The sequence below is a fragment of the Pongo abelii genome, chromosome 10 (assembly GCF_028885655.2).
Source record: "Pongo abelii isolate AG06213 chromosome 10, NHGRI_mPonAbe1-v2.0_pri, whole genome shotgun sequence".
NCBI lineage: Eukaryota > Metazoa > Chordata > Mammalia > Primates > Hominidae > Pongo > Pongo abelii.
Window position 1 is genome coordinate 117,733,565 of NC_071995.2, and position 6,103 is coordinate 117,739,667.

General features: G+C 41.1%; 1 non-coding gene across 1 annotated transcript; it reads right to left on the bottom strand.

The window, feature by feature from the left end:
* Window positions 1-3,480: 3,480 nt before the first annotated feature.
* Window positions 3,481-3,611, bottom strand: LOC112135979 (small nucleolar RNA SNORA38). Its single transcript, XR_002917195.1, has one exon. It is a non-coding gene; the product is annotated as a small nucleolar RNA SNORA38 (small nucleolar RNA).
* Window positions 3,612-6,103: the final 2,492 nt, after the last annotated feature.

Genomic DNA, 6,103 nt, shown 5'->3' on the forward strand with positions numbered 1-6,103 from the left:
TATTTAAGAGCTACCCAGAAGAATAAATTTTTGGCCTCTCTCAAGCTCTAATACATTTCCCCAGTATGAGAATTTGCCATTTACCATTTGCTGAGCACTTACTAGGCAGAAGACACTGTGTAATAAATGTGACATACAAACTATGAATCTTCAAATTCCTCTGCTTGATGGGAATTGTTTCCTCCCAAATATGAAAATTTCGTGGTTTTCTTCAACTACCTTGGAATTCAGTGCTAATATCCCACTGTTTAAGGGAGCCAGTCTAGGCATACGACCAGCTTGGTAGTGGCATTCTACTATAGGATCAGTAGACTGACCCCAGACAGTGGGCCGAGTGTCTTCTTGCACCATTCAATGTGACTCAGATGATTTTGATAAACAGCCCAAGAAACTAGATGAGACATTTATGTTTGGACTTAGTCCTACAACCATGTAACACCCAGAAGGCTCTAACAAGCAAATGTAAAACTTTAATTTTATTATACAGATTTTTTTTACAGTCTTGAATAAAGGGGAGTGACATTCAGAAGTACCTCCTAAATCATCAGAGAGAGAGATTCAATTATGTTTGCTGTCATTTGTGTTATCTGTACTTTGAAGAATGCTAATTTTCTAAAAATTGGTTACCTGAGTATGGTAAAAAAAAGAAAAAGGAAAAGGAAAAAAAAGTATCTCCCTAATCAAACAAGCTTTAGTTCCCTGAAAAGCTTAGTGGTGGGAAAATTCAGGCCCTTTTCTTCTCTGGGAAATTGGGTTATGTTGTATAAGGTCACCAGTGCAAGTGTGAGAGCCCTGATAAATTTTCTTTTGCATTTATAAAAGGAAGCAAAAGTGACATCTGAATAAGGAAGCCGTCCAGGACAGTTTGTGCATATAAAATTATTCGTAATGGATTATGTATAATTAATCTTCATGCCTCATTCTCAGCTCCCCAGAAAATGTGAGTCTATCTTTGTAAACTTGCAGGCAATTGGTCAGAATGGTGAGAGTGAGTGTTAATCTTGAGGAAACCCAGTCCCAGCCAAGTGTAGATGCTTTAGTCAGGCTTCTTTTGATTGGAGTCAATAGAAACCCCTTCCACTTAGCTCCAGCACAATGGAGGCTTTGCTGTAAGATGCAGAAAGATCTCTTGGGGGTCCAGAGAAAGCAGAACAGTAGTCCTCAGGAAGGGCAAGGTGCATACCAGGAACCAAGAGGATGGTGTTAAGAAAAATAGGCTCTTCCAATCGCTTGCTGTGTGACCCCAGGTAAGTTACTTTGCTTCTCTGTGCCTTAATCGCAACAGGGGAGATGATAGTGTATATACTGCCATTATCAATATAAAATGAGTTAATAATTGTGCTATGCTTAGCACATACTATATGCTCAATAAATATGAGCTGTTTAGCTGTTATTATTATAAACTTTTTAAAATTACATTTGTGCAGCTGTTTCATCTTCCTTTTGGTTGCTCATGACTTCAACCTTTACAGTGGCTCCTGAGTCCACCTGAGCTTTTAAGTTAAGTGCCTGTAACTCCCCAGAAACGATGTCTCCTCTCAGTTGAAGTTGCTAAGAGGAATAATCTGATTGACTCATCCCACCCAAATCACAGGCCCTTGCCAGCTCGTGGCTGGGATCCCTCTGGGACAGAGATCTCCCTGGTCCTTCTGTCAGGGGATGGGGACCCATCAGCAGGGTTGTAGGGTGAGGAGTTTCCCATTAGGGGGCATGGGTGAGCAACAGCAGCTGGAGCACGTCTAGGAGCACAGGTGTGGTCACTTCTGGCTGGGAGGTAAAGGAAGACCTTTCGTGGGCTTCAGGAACAGGATTATGTGTGGGGCTGTAGTTATCAGTGTAAATTGGAAGCAGTAGTTAGGGATGAACCATCATGGTAGTTTCAACTTACTTATAAATGGAATAAAAAATATATATGTATATACAGTATGTGTCATTTAACGATGGGGATATGACTGAGCCTGTGTAGCTCCCAGGCTACAAACCTGTACACCATGTTACCATGCTGAATACTGCGGGCAGTTGTAACACAATGATAAGTATTTGTGCATCTAAATATAGAAAAGATACAGTAAACATACAATATGAAAAACAAAGGGTACGCCTGTATAGGGCACTTGCCATGAATGAAGCTTGCAGGACTGAAAGCTGCTCTGGGTGAGCCAGTGAGTGAGTCGTGAGTGAACACGAAGGCCTAGGTCATTACCATACACTACTGTAGACTTTGTAAACACTGCACACACAGGCTACACTCAATTTATTTAGTTTTTAATTTTCTTTCTTTAATAATAGATTGACCTTAGTTTGCTGCAACTTTTTTACTTTGTAAATGTTTTTAGTTTTTTTTAAAACTTTTTGCCTTTTTTGTAATAACACTTAGCTTAAAACACAAACACGGCCAGGCGCCGTGGCTCACGCCTATAATCCCAGCACTTTGGGAGGCCGAGGCGGGTGGATCACGAGGTCAGGAGATTGAGACCATCCTGGCTAACACAGTGAAACCCCATCTCTACTAAAACTACAAAAAAATTAGCCAGGCATGGTAGCGGGTGCCTGTAGCGGGTCCCAGCTACTCGGGAGGCTGAGGCAGGATAATGGCGTGAACCTGGGAGGCAGAGCTTGCAGTGAGCCGAGATCGTGCCACTGCACTCCAGCCTGGGTGACAGAGCGAGACTCCATCTCAAAAAAAAAAAAAAAATATATATATATATATAAATAAAATATACAGGAAATATATATAATATGTATTATTATATTATATATTAATATATTATATATATGAAATAGGATCTCACTCTGATGCCCAGATTGGAATGCAGTAGCACAATCATAGCTCAATGCAGCCTCACACTCCTGGACTCAAGCAATCCTCCCATGTCAGCCTCCCGAGTAGCTAGTACTACAGATGCACGCCACCACACCTGGCTATTTTTATTTTTCGTAGTGACAGGGTCTCGTATGTTGCCCAGTCTGGTCTTGAATTCCTGGCCTCAAATGATCCTCCTGCCTTGGCCTCCCAACATGCTAGGATGACTGGCATGAGCCACTGCATCCAGCCACTTTCTTTCTTTATATTGTTATTCTATGAATTTTTAAAAATTTTTAAAACTTTTTTTTGTTAAAAACAAAAACACAAATATATACATTATCTTAGGCCTACACAGAGTCAGGATTCTCAACATCATTGTTTTCCACCCCCAAATCTTGTCCTACTGGAAGGTCTTCAGGGGGAATAACATGCATGGAACTGTCATCTCCTATGATAACAATGCTTTCTTCTGGAATACCTCCTGAAGGAGCTGCCTGAGGCTATTTTATGGTTAACTTTTAAAAACTATAAGTAGAAGGAGCACACTAAAAAATAATGACAAGAAGTATGGTATAATAAATATATAAACCAGTTACAGTCATTTATTATCAAGTATGTACTGTACATAATTGTATATGCTATGCTTTGGTAAAATATTTTTTCATTTTTTTCTTCTATGTGGCATGGTTGATGTTGAGCCTGTGATGAGAAGGCTGGCCCCAGATTTCTCCAAGTCCACATTTCTGTGCCTCCAATTCTTACACGTCCAAAGACAAGGAACTATAGACATGCCTTTGTAGGAGGGTGTGTGTGCTGTACTTTCATATGACTGGAACTGCAGTAGGTTCGTTTACATCAGCATCACCACAAAAACTTGAGTAATGTATTGCAGTACAGCATTACAATGGTTAAGACATCACCGGGCAATAGAAAGTTTTTAGCTCCATTATAATCTTACGGAACCACCATCATGTATGTGTTCCGTCGACTGAAATATCATTATGCAACACATGACTGGTTCTATGTATGTGTGTGTGTGTTTGTGTGTGTGTTTTCCTTCTGAGAGAAGGAGGGCAACAGAGAATTTGATGAATCTAGATGAAGGGTATATGTGTTCAGTAAACTATTCTTTTAACTTTACTGTAGGTTTTAACTTTTTCAAAATTTAAAGAATGAGAAAAATCACAGTTTAACAAGTAAAGCAAATATTCTCCTAATAGATACAAATAAGTATGTAAATACATAAAATGGGTAGTAAGCAAAGAAGCTCAGGACTCAGCAAAGCCCAGATCTGCTTATGTCTTCTCTAAGTGATATTTTTCTCTCCGAGCTTCCACTTCTGCGTCTGTTAAATGGGCTCACATTACTGCCTCCTAGCCTGCTGAGGGGTTTCATTTATTGACAGATATGCCATACAGGACTGATGTTCAGCTGGTGGGCATTGATATGGCTGTGCTGGTTATTTGCAGCTGGCATCCACTCTGACTGGTTGGGTCGTCCTGGTTGTGAAATATGTTTGAATACCGTTCTTGATACGTGGCATGTAGTAAGAGTCAAATTCGTGGACACTGTCTTTAGTGCCATCATTATTATCATGATCATTTGCAGCATCATTGCTGAGCACCTTTGGTCTCCCCACCCTAGGGATTTGTAAAGAAAGAGGCTTTGGGAATAACTGCTGGATTGGGTGGGGGAGGTGGCCTCAGCACTGAGTGTTTTAGGCACCTCAGGGAACAATATTCTAACATGAAGTAGATAAAGAGATTTCAGCAGCACCTCAGGCTGGGGTGAAGTGTGCCCTCCTGGCCCAGAAGAGATAAACTCTATTTGCAAACTAAATGCAGGTACAGGCTGAAAGAGCAAAGGATTCCTTGGGGCTGCAGGGAGATGGAGGGATGGAGGCTGAGACCTTGGGCCTGTGTCTGTGGGCTAGAAAGAGAAAATGTTGTAGATAGGAGGCCAGCTGTGCATTCCTGAGTGGGCCCCCGGTACAACTGGGTGGGATACAGAAGGGTGTATATTTCTACTCTTTCTGACTGTTGCCTTGAGATCCTTTACAATAATATCGATATTGATATCTGGCATGTAGTAGGAGTCAAATTCATGTACACTGTCTTTTTTTTTTTTTTTTTTTTTGAGATGGAGTCTCACACTGTCGCCCAGGCTGGAGTGCAGTGGCACGATCTTGGCTCACTGCAACCTCTAACTCCCCGGTTCAAGAGAGTCTCCTGCCTCCGCTTCCCGAGTAGCTGGGATTACAGGCACCCACCACCAACCCCAGCTATTTTTTTGTATTTTCAGTAGAGACAGAGTTTTACCATGTTGGCCAGGATGGTCTCAAACTCCTGACCTCATTATTCGCCTGCCTCGGCCTCCCAAAGTGCTGGGATTACAGGCGTGAGCTACCGCGCCCAGCCCCATGTACACTGTCTTTAGTGCCATCATCATCGTTATGATTATCTTCAGCATCATCCCTGAGTGCCTTTGGTCTCCCCACCCTAGGGACTTGTAAAGAAGGAGGCTTTGGGAATAACTGCTGAATTCCGTGGGCACAGCTATGCCAATGCCTACCAGCTGAACATCAGTCCTGCATGGCACTCATTCTTGAATGGGCCCCGGGTACAAGTGGGCTGGACACAGAAAGATGTCTAAAAGCTGATGCTGTTTAAACCCTGTATTTCTACTCTTTCTGACTGTAGCCTTGAGATCCTTTAAAATAAGCTTGATAAATGTTTGTTTAAACCACAAATAGATGAATAGATAGATGTATGAGGGTGGATGGATTTAATACATAGAAGCAAGAATGAGAAAATCATTGAAAAATGGACAAATAAGTGAGTGGATATTTGAATTAATAAATGACTGAAACAATGAGGAGAGAAGGATTTAATAATTAGTTTATGAATAATAAAAAAAAACTTTTATTGAGGTCTTTCTAAGTCCCAGATACTCTGCTAAGCAATGTACACACATTATCTCATTTAATCCTTACAAGAACCCTATAAAATAGACACCATTGTCATTCCTATTTTATAAAGGGAAACTAAGGCAGAGAGAAGTAAAATAATTTACCCAAGATCACACATCTGGAAGTAATGGTGCCAGCATCCCAATGAATGCTTTTGTTTCTGTCCTTAACCACTGTGGTACCCCATTGTCTTAGTCTGTTTGGCTGTTGTAAGAAAATACCATCAACTGCATAGCTTATCAAGGACAGAAGTTAATTTCTCACAGTTATAAAAGCTGAAAAGTCCAAGTCGAGGGTGCCAGCATGGTTGAGTTCTTGTGAGGGTCTTT